This window comes from Mixophyes fleayi, chromosome 4 (genome assembly GCF_038048845.1).
Source record: "Mixophyes fleayi isolate aMixFle1 chromosome 4, aMixFle1.hap1, whole genome shotgun sequence".
NCBI lineage: Eukaryota > Metazoa > Chordata > Amphibia > Anura > Limnodynastidae > Mixophyes > Mixophyes fleayi.
Window position 1 is genome coordinate 4,041,877 of NC_134405.1, and position 17,448 is coordinate 4,059,324.

Below are 17,448 nucleotides of genomic sequence, written 5' to 3' on the forward strand. Positions count from 1 at the left end.
ATAGAATTGTATTATGATCATGTCCAGTGGTCAGGTCATGTTGGGGGTGTAGTGTCCTATGTCTGTATACAGTGTAATAGAATTGTATTATGATCATGTCCAGTGGTCAGGTCATGTTGGGGGTGTAGTGTCCTATGTCTGTATAGAGTGTAATAGAATTGTATTATGATCATGTCCAGTGGTTAGGTCATGTTGGGGGTGTAGTGTCCTATGTCTGTATACAGTGTAATAGAATTGTATTTTGATTATGTCCAGTGATCAGGTCATGTTGGGGGTGTAGTGTCCTATGTCTGTACAGAGTGTAATAGAATTGTATTATGATCATGTCCAATGATCAGGTCATGTTGGGGGTGTAGTGTCCTATGTCTGTATAGAGTGTAATAGAATTGTATTATGATCATGTCCAGTGGTCAGGTCATGTTGGGGGTTTAGTGTCCTATGTCCTATGTCTGTATATAGAGTGTAATAGAATTGTATTATGATCATGTCCAGTGGTCAGGTCATGTTGGGGGTGTAGTGTCCTATGTATGTATAGAGTGTAATAGAATTGTATTATGATCATGTCCAGTGGTCAGGTCATGTTGGGGGTGTAGTGTCCTATGTATGTATAGAGTGTAATAGAATTGTATTATGATCATGTCCAGTGGTCAGGTCATGTTGGGGGTGTAGTGTCCTATGTCTGTATACAGTGTAATAGAATTGTATTATGATCATGTCCAGTGGTCAGGTCATGTTGGGGGTGTAGTGTCCTATGTCTGTATAGAGTGTAATAGAATTGTATTATGATCATGTCCAGTGGTAAGGTCATGTTAGGGTGTAGTGTCCTATGTCTGTATTCAGTGTAATAGAATTGTATTATGATCATGTCCAGTGGTCAGGTCATGTTGGGGGTGTAGTGTCCTATGTCTGTACAGAGAGTAATAGAATTGTATTATGATCATGTCCAGTGGTTAGGTCATGTTGGGGGTGTAGTCTCCTATGTCTGTATACAGTGTAATAGAATTGTATTTTGATTATGTCCAGTGATCAGGTCATGTTGGGGGTGTAGTGTCCTATGTCTGTACAGAGTGTAATAGAATTGTATTATGATCATGTCCAATGATCAGGTCATGTTGGGGGTGTAGTGTCCTATGTCTGTATAGAGTGTAATAGAATTGTATTATGATCATGTCCAGTGGTCAGGTCATGTTGGGGTGTAGTGTCCTATGTCTGTATACAGTGTAATAGAATTGTATTATGATCATGTCCAGTGATCAGGTCATGTTGGTGGTGTAGCGTTCTATGTCTGTACAGAGTGTAATAGAATTGTATAATGATCATGTCCAGTGGTCAGGTCATGTTGGAGGTGTAGTGTCCTATGTCTGTATAGAGTGTAATAGAATTGTATTATGATAATGTCCAGCAGTCAGGTCATATTGGGGCTGTAGTGTCCTATGTTTGTATATAGAGTGTAATAGAATTGTATTATGATCATGTCCAGTGGTCAGGTCATGTTGTGGTGTAGTGTCCTATGTCTGTATACAGTGGAATAGAATTGTATTATGATCATGTCCAGTGGTCAGGTCATGTTAGAGGTGTAGTGTCCTATGTCTGTATAGAGTGTAATAGAATTGTATTATGATCATGTCCAGTGATCAGGTCATGTTGGGGGTGTAGTGTCCTATGTCTGTATAGAGTGTAATAGAATTGTATTATGATCATGTCCAGTGGTCAGGTCATGTTGGGGGTTTAGTGTCCTATGTCCTATGTCTGTATATAGAGTGTAATAGAATTGTATTATGATCATGTCCAGTGGTCAGGTCATGTTGAAGGTGTAGTGTCCTATGTATGTATAGAGTGTAATAGAATTGTATTATGATCATGTCCAGTGGTCAGGTCATGTTAGGGTGTAGTGTCCTATGTCTGTATTCAGTGTAATAGAATTGTATTATGATCATGTCCAGTGGTCAGGTCATGTTGGGGGTGTAGTGTCCTATGTCTGTACAGAGTGTAATAGAATTGTATTATGATCATGTCCAGTGATCAGGTCATGTTGGGGGTGTAGTGTCCTATGTCTGTATAGAGTGTAATAAAATTGTATTATGATCATGTCCAGTGGTCAGGTCATGTTGGGGTGTAGTGTCCTTTGTCTGTATACAGTGTAATAGAATTGTTTTATGATCATGTTCAGTGGTCAGGTCATGTTGGGGGTGTAGTGTCCTATGTATGTATAGAGTGTAATAGAATTGTATTATGATCATGTCCAGTGATCAGGTCATGTTGGGGGTGTAGTGTCCTATGTCTGTATAGAGTGTAATAGAATTGTATTATGATCATGTCCAGTAATCAGGTCATGTTGGGGGTGTAGTGTCCTATGTCTATATAGAGTATAATATAATTGTATTATGATCATGTCTAGTGGCCAGGTCATGCTGGGGGTGTAGTGTCCTTTGTCTGTATACAGTGTAATAGAATTGTATTATGATCATGTCCAGTGGTCAGGTCATGTTGGAGGTGTAGTGTCCTATGTCTGTATAGAGTGTAATAGAATTGTATTATAATCATGTCCAGTGGTCAGGTCATGTTGGGGGTGTAGTGTCCTATGTCTGTATAGAGTGTACTAGAATTGTATTATGATCATGTCCAGTGGTCAGGTCATGTTGGGGGTGTAGTGTCCTATGTCTGTATAGAGTGTACTAGAATTGTATTATGATCATGTCCAGTGGTCAGGTCATGTTGGGGGTGTAGTGTCCTATGTCTGTATAGAGTGTAATAGAATTGTATTATGATCATGTCCAGTGGTCAGGTCATGTTGGGGGTGTAGTGTCCTATGTCTGTATAGAGTGTAATAGAATTGTATTATGATCATGTCTAGCGGTCAGGTCATGTTGGGGTGTAGAGTCTATCCACTGGCTCTTCCCGAGACAAAGGTGATGTCCTTATATATCACAGACAACCTTCAAAGAGGATTTATCAGAAAATCCACCTCGCCCGCAGGAGCTGGATTCTTTTTCGTAAAGAAGAAAGACGGTTCATTAAGACCTTGCATCGACTACCGCCGTCTTAATGCCATCACCATCAAGAATCGTTATCCTCTCCCCTTAATTACAGAACTGTTTGATCGAATCAGAGGAGCCAAGATCTTCTCTAAATTAGATCTCAGAGGGGCCTACAACCTGATCCGCATTCGGAAAGGCGACGAGTGGAAAACGGCATTTAACACCCGTGATGGGCACTATGAGTACTTAGTGATGCCTTTTGGTCTTTGCAATACCCCAGCAGTTTTTCAAGACTTTGTAAACGAAATCTTCATGGATCTCCTGTATCAGTTCGTGATTGTCTACCTGGACGATATTTTAATATTTTCATCTGATATATATTCTCACCGCCTTCATGTCAAGACTGTTCTTTCTCGTCTCAGAAAATATTCCTTATATTGTAAACTGGAGAAATGCCTTTTCGAATGTTCACAAGTTCTGTTTCTGGGGTACATAGTTTCCGGCACCGGTCTACTGATGGATCCAAGCAAAGTAGAGGCCATTATCAGCTGGCCATTACCAACTGGCCTCAAGGCTACTCAGTGCTTCATCGGGTTTGCCAACTATTACCGTCAGTTTATTAAAGGTTTTTCGTCCATCATCTGTCCCATCACAGCTTTAACCCGCAAAGGTGCCTGTAGCAAACCGTGGCCTGTCGAAGCCATACAGGCTTTTAAAACTCTTAAAGAAGCATTCCTTTCGGCCCCTATACTCAAACAGCCTGACCAGGGGAGACCGTTTTTTCTTGAGGTAGACGCTTCTTCGGTAGGAAGTGGAGCGGTACTGTCCCAGAGATCTTCTTCGGGTACACTTGCGACTTGTGGATTCCTGTCTAAGAAATTTTCCGGGGGTGAACTAAATTATGGAATCGGCGACAAGGAATTGCTAGCCATCAAGATTGCCCTTGAGGAGTGGCGCCATTTGCTGGAAGGTGCCTTACATCCCGTTACGGTAATGACAAACCACAAGAATCTTACTTACCTCCAGGAGGCACAATGTCTTAACCCCCGTCAAGCTCGCTGGTCTCTATTCTTCTCCAGATTTCAACTTATCCTTACTTTCCGTCCCGGTTCCAAGAACTCTAAGGCCGATGCACTTTCCAGGTCCTTTGACAAAACGGATGCTCTCCCCTATCCGGACAACAAGATGATTCTTAATCCGTTACAAGTAGTGGCCATTACCAATTCCTCAGCAACCTCTCCTCCTCCGGGATGTTCATTTGTGGAACCACATCTCCGCTCTAAATTACTAAGTTGGGCACATGAGTCCAAATTTGCGGGTCATGCCGGTTACAAAAAAACGAAGGAATTCCTTTCCAGATACTACTGGTGGCCTAAACTTGCTTCGGATGTTCTGAGATTCGTTTCGGCATGTTCAGTTTGTGCCCGCCATAAAGTGCCAAGACAAAGTCCTCCTGGTCTTCTTTTTCCTCTTCCTATTCCTGATCCCCCCTGGACCAGCATCACGATGGACTTCATCACCGATCTCCCTTTGAGCAACGGCTACAATACCATCTGGGTCGTGGTAGACCGCTTTTCAAAGATGTCACACTTCACTCCTTGTAAAGGTCTCCCTTCAGCTCCTAAGCTCGCAGATTTGTTTCTAAAGAATATCTTCCGTCTTCATGGATGTCCTCAGGAGATCATCTCTGACAGAGGAGTACAATTTGTCGCTAAATTCTGGAGAGCCTTTTGTAATAAGATTGGAGTCAGTCTCAAATTTTCCTCCGGATATCACCCTCAAACTAACGGACAAATGGAACGAGTAAATCAGGACCTAGAGTGTTTCCTACGGTGTTTTGCCTCTGATCATCAAACGTCGTGGAGTGATCTTCTGTATTGGGCCGAATTCGCCCACAACAATCTTCTACATTCCTCCTCTGGTCGTTCTCCATTCTTCGATATCTATGGCAGACATCCCACTCCTCCTTTCTTATTCGAAGCTCCCTCTTCTCTAGTACCAGCGGCTGATACTCTCATCCATGACTTCTCTCAAATCTGGTCTCAAACCAAAGAAGCACTGTCTACTTCAGTACAGAGACAGAAGAAAGCGGCTGATCATCATAGGAGAGTTGCTCCAGTCCTGAGGGTGGGAGACCGTGTTTGGTTGTCTACGCGCAACCTTCGACTTCAAGTTCCATCCATGAAATTGGCTCCTAAGTTTATTGGTCCCTTTTCCATAGCACAAGTCATCAATCCTGTTTCCTTCAAGCTTTCATTACCTCCGTCTCTCAAGATCCATAACACATTTCATATTTCACTGCTGAAACCGCTGATTCTCCACGAATTCTTCAGAGAACCTGCTCCTCCTCCACCTATTAAAACATCTTTAGGTGATGAATTTGAGATCGAGAGGATTCTGAAGAGACGTCTCTTCCAGCGCAAACCTTAGTATCTAGTACACTGGAGAGGCTACGGTCCCGAGGAGAGATCGTGGGTCTCGGAAGCCGACCTTCATGCTCCTCGTCTCCTTGCAAAATTTCTGAAGAAAGACAATCCTTCTCTGAGAGGGAGGAGGGGAGGGGGTACTGTCAGACGCCATCCCCGCTGATTCCCCGTCAGACGGGGAACGGACGTCTGACTCCTCTGTCGGCTGCCGCGGACTTCCGGGTATCGGGCGCATGCGCCCTGGTCTCATTCCCGTTGATAGGCAATGGGACGCCGCTTCACTAATCCACTGCCACCTCCCACTCTCCGCCAATCACCACAGTCTGGATCCTATTTAAACCTGCCTCTGGCGCCATTAGGGTGCCAGAGTAACAGGTTCACCACCAGTGTTCCTGGCTTCCTTAGTATCCATACTTCTGAGTATCCTGCTTACTGTCTTCCTGTTGTGACCCGGCTTGGCGACCATCCTACTCTTCTATGTGACCCCTTCGGTACTGTGACTTCGGTTTGGCGACTACTGTACTGGATTACCCTTCTGTACCTGATATTCCTGATTGCTGTGACCCGGAACCGTCTGACCTTTATACACTACACTGTTGGGGGTGTAGTGTCCTATGTCTGTATACAGTGTAATAGACTTGTATTATGATCATGTCCAGTGGTCAGGTCATGTTGGGGGTGTAGTGTCCTATGTCTGTATAGAGTGTAATAGAATTGTATTATGATCATGTCCAGTGGTCAGGTCATGTTGGGGGTGTAGTGTCCTATGTCTGTATAGTGTGTAATAGAACTGTATTATGATAATGTCCAGTGATCAGGTCATGTTGGAGGTGTAGTGTCCTATGTCTGTATACAGTGTAATAGAATTGTATTATGATCATGCCCAGTGGTCAGGTCATGTTGGAGGTGTAGTGTCCTATGTCTGTATAGAGTGTAATAGAATTGTATTATGATCATGTCCAGTGATCAGGTCATGTTGGGGGTGTAGTGTCCTATGTCTGTATACAGTGTAATAGAATTGTATTATGATCATGTCCAGTGGTCAGGTCATGTTGGGGATGTAGTGTCCTATGTCTGTATACAGTGTAATAGAATTGTATTATGATCATGTCCAGTGGTCAGGTCATGTTGGGGTGTAGTGTCCTATGTCTGTATACAGTGTAATAGAATTGTATTATGATCATGTCCAGTGGTCAGGTCATGTTGGGGGTGTAGTGTCCTATGTCTGTATAGAGTGTAATAGAATTGTATTATGATCATGTCCAGTGATCAGGTCATGTTGTGGCTGTAGTGGCCTATGTCTGTATAGAGTGTAATAGAATTGTATTATGATCATGTCCAGTGGTCAGGTCATGTTGGGGGTGTAGTGTCCTATGTCTGTATACAGTGTAATAGAATTGTATTATGATCATGTCCAGTGGTCAGGTCATGTTGGGGGTGTAGTGTCCTATGTCTGTATATAGTGTAATAGAATTGTATTATGATCATGTCCAGTGGTCAGGTCATGTTGGGGGTGTAGTGTCCTATGTGTGTATATAGTGTAATAGAATTGTATTATGATCATGTCCAGTGATCAGGTCATGTTGGGGGTGTAGTGTCCTATGTCTGTATATAGTGTAATAGAATTGTATTATGATCATGTCCAGTGGTCAGGTCATGTTGGGGGTGTAGTGTCATATGTCTGTATACAGTGTAATAGAATTGTATTATGATCATGTCCAGTGGTCAGGTCATGTTGGGGGTGTAGTGTCCTATGTCTGTATAGAGTGTAATAGAATTGTATTATGATCATGTCCAGTGGTCAGGTCATGTTGGGGGTGTAGTGTCCTATGTCTGTATAGAGTGTAATAGAATTGTATTATGATCATGTCCAGTGGTCAGGTCATGTTGGGGGTGTAGTGTCCTATGTCTGTATATAGTGTAATAGAATTGTATTATGATCATGTCCAGTGGTCAGGTCATGTTGGAGGTGTAGTGTCCTATGTCTGTATACAGTGTAATAGAATTGTATTATGATCATGTCCAGTGGTCAGGTCATGTTGGGGGTGTAGTGTCCTATGTCTGTATACAGTGTAATAGAATTGTATTATGATCATGTCCAGTGGTCAGGACATGTTGGGGGTGTAGTGTCCTATGTCTGTATAGAGTGTAATAAAACTGTATTATGATCATGTCCAGTGGTCAGGTCATGTTGGGGGTGTAGTGTCCGATGTCTGTATACAGTGTAATAGAATTGTATTATGATCATGTCCAGTGGTCAGGACATGTTGGGGGTGTAGTGTCCTATGTCTGTATAGTGTGTAATAGAACTGTATTATGATCATGTCCAGTGGTCAGGTCATGTTGGGGGTGTAGTGTCCGATGTCTGTATACAGTGTAATAGAATTGTATTATGATCATGTCCAGTGGTCAGGACATGTTGGGGGTGTAGTGTCCTATGTCTGTATAGTGTGTAATAGAACTGTATTATGATCATGTCCAGTGGTCAGGTCATGTTGGGGGTGTAGTGTCCGATGTCTGTATACAGTGTAATAGAATTGTATTATGATCATGTCCAGTGGTCAGGACATGTTGGGGGTGTAGTGTCCTATGTCTGTATAGTGTGTAATAGAACTGTATTATGATCATGTCCACTGGTCAGGTCATGTTGGGGGTGTAGTGTCCGATGTCTGTATACAGTGTAATAGAATTGTATTATGATCATGTCCAGTGATCAGGTCATGTTGGGGGTGTAGTGTCCGATGTCTGTATACAGTGTAATAGAATTGTATTATGATCATGTCCAGTGATCAGGTCATGTTGGGGGTGTAGTGTCCTATGTCTGTATAGAGTGTAATAGAATTGTATTATGATCATGTCCAGTGGTCAGGTCATGTTGGGGGTGTAGTGTCCTATGTCTGTATACAGTGTAATAGAATTGTATTATGATCATGTCCAGTGATCAGGTCATGTTGGGGGTGTAGTGTCCTATGTCTGTATACAGTGTAATAGAATTGTATTATGATCATGTCCAGTGATCAGGTCATGTTGGGGGTGTAGTGTCCTATGTCTGTATACAGTGTAATAGAATTGTATTATGATCAGGTCCAGTGATCAGGTCATGTTGGGGGTGTAGTGTCCTATGTCTGTATACAGTGTAATAGAATTGTATTATGATCATGTCCAGTGATCAGGTCATGTTGGGGGTGTAGTGTCCGATGTCTGTATACAGTGTAATAGAATTGTATTATGATCATGTCCAGTGGTCAGGTCATGTTGGAGGTGTAGTGTCCTATGTCTGTATAGAGTGTAATAGAATTGTATTATGATCATGTCCACTGGTCAGGTCATGTTGGGGGTGTAGTGTCCGATGTCTGTATACAGTGTAATAGAATTGTATTATGATCATGTCCAGTGATCAGGTCATGTTGGGGGTGTAGTGTCCGATGTCTGTATACAGTGTAATAGAATTGTATTATGATCATGTCCAGTGATCAGGTCATGTTGGGGGTGTAGTGTCCTATGTCTGTATACAGTGTAATAGAATTGTATTATGATCATGTCCAGTGGTCAGGTCATGTTGGGGGTGTAGTGTCCTATGTCTGTATAGAGTGTAATAGAATTGTATTATGATCATGTCCAGTGGTCAGGTCATGTTGGAGGTGTAGTGTCCTATGTCTGTATACAGTGTAATAGAATTGTATTATGATCATGTCCACTGGTCAGGTCATGTTGGGGGTGTAGTGTCCTATGTCTGTATACAGTGTAATAGAATTGTATTATGATCATGTCCAGTGATCAGGTCATGTTGGGGGTGTAGTGTCCTATGTCTGTATAGAGTGTAATAGAATTGTATTATGATCATGTCCAGTGATCAGGTCATGTTGGGGGTGTAGTGTCCTATGTCTGTATAGAGTGTAATAGAATTGTATTATGATCATGTCCACTGGTCAGGTCATGTTGGGGGTGTAGTGTCCGATGTCTGTATACAGTGTAATAGAATTGTATTATGATCATGTCCAGTGATCAGGTCATATTGGGGGTGTAGTGTCCGATGTCTGTATACAGTGTAATAGAATTGTATTATGATCATGTCCAGTGGTCAGGTCATGTTGGGGGTGTAGTGTCCTATGTCTGTATACAGTGTAATAGAATTGTATTATGATCATGTCCAGTGGTCAGGTCATGTTGGGGGTGTAGTGTCCTATGTCTGTATAGAGTGTAATAGAATTGTATTATGATCATGTCCAGTGGTCAGGTCATGTTGGAGGTGTAGTGTCCTATGTCTGTATAGAGTGTAATAGAATTGTATTATGATCATGTCCACTGGTCAGGTCATGTTGGGGGTGTAGTGTCCGATGTCTGTAAACAGTGTAATAGAATTGTATTATGATCATGTCCAGTGATCAGGTCATGTTGGGGGTGTAGTGTCCGATGTCTGTATACAGTGTAATAGAATTGTATTATGATCATGTCCAGTGGTAAGGTCATGTTGGGGGTGTAGTGTCCTATGTCCGTATACAGTGTAATAGAATTGTATTATGATCATGTCCAGTGATCAGGTCATGTTGGGGGTGTAGTGTCCGATGTCTGTATACAGTGTAATAGAATTGTATTATGATCATGTCCAGTGATCAGGTCATGTTGGGGGTGTAGTGTCCGATGTCTGTATACAGTGTAATAGAATTGTATTATGATCATGTCCAGTGGTTAGGTCATGTTGGGGGTGTAGTGTCCGATGTCTGTATACAGTGTAATAGACTTGTATTATGATCATATCCAGTGGTCAGGTCATGTTGGGGGTGTAGTGTCCTATGTCTGTATAGAGTGTAATAGAATTGTATTATGATCATGTCCAGTGGTCAGGTCATGTTGGGGGTGTAGTGTCCTATGTCTGTATAGAGTGTAATAGAATTGTATTATGATCATGTCCAGTGGTCAGGTCATGTTGGGGGTGTAGTGTCCTATGTCTGTATACAGTGTAATAGAATTGTATTATGATCATGTCCAGTGGTCAGGTCATGTTGGGGGTGTAGTGTCCTATGTCTGTATACAGTGTAATAGAATTGTATTATGATCATATCCAGTGGTCAGGTCATGTTGGGGGTGTAGTGTCCTATGTCTGTATAGAGTGTAATAGAACTGTATTATGATCATGTCCAGTGGTCAGGTCATGTTGGAGGTGTAGTGTCCTATGTCTGTATAGAGTGTAATAGAATTGTATTATGATCATATCCAGTGGTCAGGTCATGTTGGGGGTGTAGTGTCCTATGTCTGTATAGAGTGTAATAGAATTGTACTATGATCATATCCAGTGGTCAGGTCATGTTGGGGGTGTAGTGTCCTATGTCTGTATACAGTGTAATAGAACTGTATTATGATCATATCCAGTGGTCAGGTGATGTTGGGGGTGTAGTGTCCTATGTCTGTATATAGTGTAATAGAATTGTATTATGATCATGTCCAGTGGTCAGGTCATGTTGGGGGTGTAGTGTCCTATGTCTGTATATAGTGTAATAGAATTGTATTATGATCATGTCCAGTGGTCAGGTCATGTTGGAGGTGTAGTGTCCTATGTCTGTATACAGTGTAATAGAATTGTATGATGATCATGTCCAGTGGTCAGGTCATGTTGGGGGTGTAGTGTCCTATGTCTGTATAGAGTGTAATAGAATTGTATTATGATCATGTCCAGTGGTCAGGTCATGTTGGAGGTGTAGTGTCCTATGTCTGTATACAGTGTAATAGAATTGTATGATGATAATGTCCAGTGGTCAGGTCATATTGGGGGTGTAGTGTCCTATGTCTGTATAGAGTGTAATAGAATTGTATTATGATCATGTCCAGTGGTCAGGTCATGTTGGAGGTGTAGTGTCCTATGTCTGTATACAGTGTAATAGAATTGTATTATGATCATGTCCAGTGGTCAGGTCATGTTGGGGGTGTAGTGTCCTATGTCTGTATAGAGTGTAATAGAATTGTATTATGATCATGTCCAGTGGTCAGGTCATGTTGGAGGTGTAGTGTCCTATGTCTGTATACAGTGTAATAGAATTCTATGATGATCATGTCCAGTGGTCAGGTCATGTTGGGGGTGTAGTGTCCTATGTCTGTATACAGTGTAATAGAATTGTATTATGATCATGTCCAGTGGTCAGGTCATGTTGGAGGTGTAGTGTCCTATGTCTGTATAGAGTGTAATAGAATTGTATTATGATTATGTCCAGTGATCAGGTCATGTTGAGGTGTAGTGTCCTATGTCTGTATAGAGTGTAATAGAATTGTATTATGATAATGTCCAGTGGTCAGGTCATGTTGGGGGTGTAGTGTCCTATGTCTGTATAGAGTGTAATAGAATTGTATTATGATCATGTCCAGTGGTCAGGTCATGTTGGGGGTGTAGTGTCCTATGTCTGTATAGAGTGTAATAGAATTGTATTATAATCATGTCCAGTGGTCAGGTCATGTTGGGGGTGTAGTGTCCTATGTCTGTATAGAGTGTAATAGAATTGTATTATGATCATGTCCAGTGGTCAGGTCATGTTGGGGGTATAGTGTCCTATGTCTGTATATAGTGTAATAGAATTGTATTATGATCATGTCCAGTGATCAGGTCATGTTGGGGGTGTAGTGTCCTATGTCTGTATACAGTGTAATAGAATTGTATTATGATCATGTCCAGTGATCAGGTCATGTTGGGGGTGTAGTGTCCTATGTCTGTATACAGTGTAATAGAATTGTATTATGATCATGTCCAGTGGTCAGGTCATGTTGAGGTGTAGTGTCCTATGTCTGTATAGAGTGTAATAGAATTGTATTATGATCATGTCCAGTGGTCAGGTCATGTTGGGGGTATAGTGTCCTATGTCTGTATATAGTGTAATATAATTGTATTATGATCATGTCCAGTGGTCAGGTCATGTTGAGGTGTAGTGTCCTATGTCTGTATAGAGTGTAATAGAATTGTATTATGATCATGTCCAGAGGTCAGGTCATGTTGGGGGTGTAGTGTCCTATGTCTGTATAGAGTGTAATAGAATTGTATTATGATCATGTCCAGTGGTCAGGTCATGTTGGGGTGTAGTGTCCTATGTCTGTATAGAGTGTAATAGAATTGTATTATGATCATGCCCAGTGGTCAGGTCATGTTGGAGGTGTAGTGTCCTATGTCTGTATAGAGTGTAATAGAATTGTATTATGATCATGTCCAGTGGTCAGGTCATGTTGGAGGTGTAGTGTCCTATGTCTGTATAGAGTGTAATAGAATTGTATTATGATCATGTCCAGTGGTCAGGTCATGTTGGGGGTGTAGTGTCCTATGTCTGTATACCGTGTAATAGAATTGTATTATGATCATGTCCAGTGGTCAGGTCATGTTGGGGGTGTAGTGTCCTATGTCTGTATATAGTGTAATAGAATTGTATTATGATCATGTCCAGTGGTCAGGTCATGTTAAAGGTGTAGTGTCCTATGTCTGTATATAGTGTAATAGAATTGTATTATGATCATGTCCAGTGGTCAGGTCATGTTGGAGGTGTAGTGTCCTATGTCTGTATATAGTGTAATAGAATTGTATTATGATCATGTCCAGTGGTCAGGTCATGTTGGAGGTGTAGTGTCCTATGTCTGTATACAGTGTAATAGAATTGTATTATGATCATGTCCAGTGGTCAGGTCATGTTGGAGGTGTAGTGTCCTATGTCTGTATATAGTGTAATAGAATTGTGTTATGATCATGGCCAGTGGTCAGGTCATGTTGGGGGTGCAGTGTCCTATGTCTGTATACAGTGTAATAGAATTGTATTATGATCATGTCCAGTGATCAGGTCATGTTGGGGGTGTAGTGTCCGATGTCTGTATACAGTGTAATAGAATTGTATTATGATCATGTCCAGTGGTTAGGTCATGTTGGGGGTGTAGTGTCCGATGTCTGTATACAGTGTAATAGACTTGTATTATGATCATATCCAGTGGTCAGGTCATGTTGGGGGTGTAGTGTCCTATGTCTGTATAGAGTGTAATAGAATTGTATTATGATCATGTCCAGTGGTCAGGTCATGTTGGGGGTGTAGTGTCCTATGTCTGTATAGAGTGTAATAGAATTGTATTATGATCATGTCCAGTGGTCAGGTCATGTTGGGGGTGTAGTGTCCTATGTCTGTATACAGTGTAATAGAATTGTATTATGATCATGTCCAGTGGTCAGGTCATGTTGGGGGTGTAGTGTCCTATGTCTGTATACAGTGTAATAGAATTGTATTATGATCATATCCAGTGGTCAGGTCATGTTGGGGGTGTAGTGTCCTATGTCTGTATAGAGTGTAATAGAACTGTATTATGATCATGTCCAGTGGTCAGGTCATGTTGGAGGTGTAGTGTCCTATGTCTGTATAGAGTGTAATAGAATTGTATTATGATCATATCCAGTGGTCAGGTCATGTTGGGGGTGTAGTGTCCTATGTCTGTATAGAGTGTAATAGAATTGTACTATGATCATATCCAGTGGTCAGGTCATGTTGGGGGTGTAGTGTCCTATGTCTGTATACAGTGTAATAGAACTGTATTATGATCATATCCAGTGGTCAGGTGATGTTGGGGGTGTAGTGTCCTATGTCTGTATATAGTGTAATAGAATTGTATTATGATCATGTCCAGTGGTCAGGTCATGTTGGGGGTGTAGTGTCCTATGTCTGTATATAGTGTAATAGAATTGTATTATGATCATGTCCAGTGGTCAGGTCATGTTGGAGGTGTAGTGTCCTATGTCTGTATACAGTGTAATAGAATTGTATGATGATCATGTCCAGTGGTCAGGTCATGTTGGGGGTGTAGTGTCCTATGTCTGTATAGAGTGTAATAGAATTGTATTATGATCATGTCCAGTGGTCAGGTCATGTTGGAGGTGTAGTGTCCTATGTCTGTATACAGTGTAATAGAATTGTATGATGATAATGTCCAGTGGTCAGGTCATGTTGGGGGTGTAGTGTCCTATGTCTGTATAGAGTGTAATAGAATTGTATTATGATCATGTCCAGTGGTCAGGTCATGTTGGAGGTGTAGTGTCCTATGTCTGTATACAGTGTAATAGAATTGTATTATGATCATGTCCAGTGGTCAGGTCATGTTGGGGGTGTAGTGTCCTATGTCTGTATAGAGTGTAATAGAATTGTATTATGATCATGTCCAGTGGTCAGGTCATGTTGGAGGTGTAGTGTCCTATGTCTGTATACAGTGTAATAGAATTCTATGATGATCATGTCCAGTGGTCAGGTCATGTTGGGGGTGTAGTGTCCTATGTCTGTATACAGTGTAATAGAATTGTATTATGATCATGTCCAGTGGTCAGGTCATGTTGGAGGTGTAGTGTCCTATGTCTGTATAGAGTGTAATAGAATTGTATTATGATTATGTCCAGTGATCAGGTCATGTTGAGGTGTAGTGTCCTATGTCTGTATAGAGTGTAATAGAATTGTATTATGATAATGTCCAGTGGTCAGGTCATGTTGGGGGTGTAGTGTCCTATGTCTGTATAGAGTGTAATAGAATTGTATTATGATCATGTCCAGTGGTCAGGTCATGTTGGGGGTGTAGTGTCCTATGTCTGTATAGAGTGTAATAGAATTGTATTATAATCATGTCCAGTGGTCAGGTCATGTTGGGGGTGTAGTGTCCTATGTCTGTATAGAGTGTAATAGAATTGTATTATGATCATGTCCAGTGGTCAGGTCATGTTGGGGGTATAGTGTCCTATGTCTGTATATAGTGTAATAGAATTGTATTATGATCATGTCCAGTGATCAGGTCATGTTGGGGGTGTAGTGTCCTATGTCTGTATACAGTGTAATAGAATTGTATTATGATCATGTCCAGTGATCAGGTCATGTTGGGGGTGTAGTGTCCTATGTCTGTATACAGTGTAATAGAATTGTATTATGATCATGTCCAGTGGTCAGGTCATGTTGAGGTGTAGTGTCCTATGTCTGTATAGAGTGTAATAGAATTGTATTATGATCATGTCCAGTGGTCAGGTCATGTTGGGGGTATAGTGTCCTATGTCTGTATATAGTGTAATATAATTGTATTATGATCATGTCCAGTGGTCAGGTCATGTTGAGGTGTAGTGTCCTATGTCTGTATAGAGTGTAATAGAATTGTATTATGATCATGTCCAGAGGTCAGGTCATGTTGGGGGTGTAGTGTCCTATGTCTGTATAGAGTGTAATAGAATTGTATTATGATCATGTCCAGTGGTCAGGTCATGTTGGGGTGTAGTGTCCTATGTCTGTATAGAGTGTAATAGAATTGTATTATGATCATGCCCAGTGGTCAGGTCATGTTGGAGGTGTAGTGTCCTATGTCTGTATAGAGTGTAATAGAATTGTATTATGATCATGTCCAGTGGTCAGGTCATGTTGGAGGTGTAGTGTCCTATGTCTGTATAGAGTGTAATAGAATTGTATTATGATCATGTCCAGTGGTCAGGTCATGTTGGGGGTGTAGTGTCCTATGTCTGTATACCGTGTAATAGAATTGTATTATGATCATGTCCAGTGGTCAGGTCATGTTGGGGGTGTAGTGTCCTATGTCTGTATATAGTGTAATAGAATTGTATTATGATCATGTCCAGTGGTCAGGTCATGTTAAAGGTGTAGTGTCCTATGTCTGTATATAGTGTAATAGAATTGTATTATGATCATGTCCAGTGGTCAGGTCATGTTGGAGGTGTAGTGTCCTATGTCTGTATATAGTGTAATAGAATTGTATTATGATCATGTCCAGTGGTCAGGTCATGTTGGAGGTGTAGTGTCCTATGTCTGTATACAGTGTAATAGAATTGTATTATGATCATGTCCAGTGGTCAGGTCATGTTGGAGGTGTAGTGTCCTATGTCTGTATATAGTGTAATAGAATTGTGTTATGATCATGGCCAGTGGTCAGGTCATGTTGGGGGTGCAGTGTCCTATGTCTGTATAGAGTGTAATAGAATTGTATTATGATCATGTCCAGTGGTCAGGTCATGTTGGAGGTGTAGTGTCCTATGTCTGTATAGAGTGTAATAGAATTGTATTATGATCATGTCCAGTGGTCAGGTCATGTTGGGGGTGTAGTGTCCTATGTCTGTATACAGTGTAATAGAATTGTATTATGATCATGTCAAGTGGTCAGGTCATGTTGGGGGTGTAGTGTCCTATGTCTGTATACAGTGTAATAGAATTGTATTATGATCATGTCCAGTGGTCAGGTCATGTTGGGGGTGTAGTGTCCTATGTCTGTATACAGTGTAATAGAATTGTATTATGATCATGTCCAGGGGTCAGGTCATGTTGGGGGTGTAGTGTCCTATGTCTATATAGAGTGTAATAGAATTGTATTATGATCATGTCCAGTGGTCAGGTCATGTTGAGGTGTAGTGTCCTATGTCTGTATAGAGTGTAATAGAATTGTATTATGATCATGTCCAGTGGTCAGGTCATGTTGGGGGTATAGTGTCCTATGTCTGTATATAGTGTAATATAATTGTATTATGATCATGTCCAGTGGTCAGGTCATGTTAGGGGTGTAGTGTCCTATGTCTGTATAGAGTGTAATAGAATTGTATTATGATCATGTCCAGTGGTCAGGTCATGTTGGGGGTGTAGTGTCCTATGTCTGTATAGAGTGTAATAGAATTGTATTATGATCATGTCCAGTGGTCAGGTCATGTTGGGGTTTAGTGTCCTATGTCTGTATAGAGTGTAATAGAATTGTATTATGATCATGCCCAGTGGTCAGGTCATGTTGGAGGTGTAGTGTCCTATGTCTGTATAGAGTGTAATAGAATTGTATTATGATCATGTCCAGTGGTCAGGTCATGTTGGAGGTGTAGTGTCCTATGTCTGTATAGAGTGTAATAGAATTGTATTATGATCATGTCCAGTGGTCAGGTCATGTTGGGGGTGTAGTGTCCTATGTCTGTATACCGTGTAATAGAATTGTATTATGATCATGTCCAGTGGTCAGGTCATGTTGGAGGTGTAGTGTCCTATGTCTGTATATAGTGTAATAGAATTGTATTATGATCATGT

The 17,448-nt window shown here is 41.2% G+C and overlaps 1 protein-coding gene across 1 annotated transcript in view; it reads right to left on the reverse strand.

Moving 5' to 3' along the window:
• The window catches only part of LOC142150969 (chloride channel protein ClC-Kb-like), a 77,349-nt gene that overhangs the window by 17,896 nt on the left and 42,005 nt on the right, over nt 1–17,448 (reverse strand). The gene's annotated exons all lie outside the window — the stretch shown is intronic.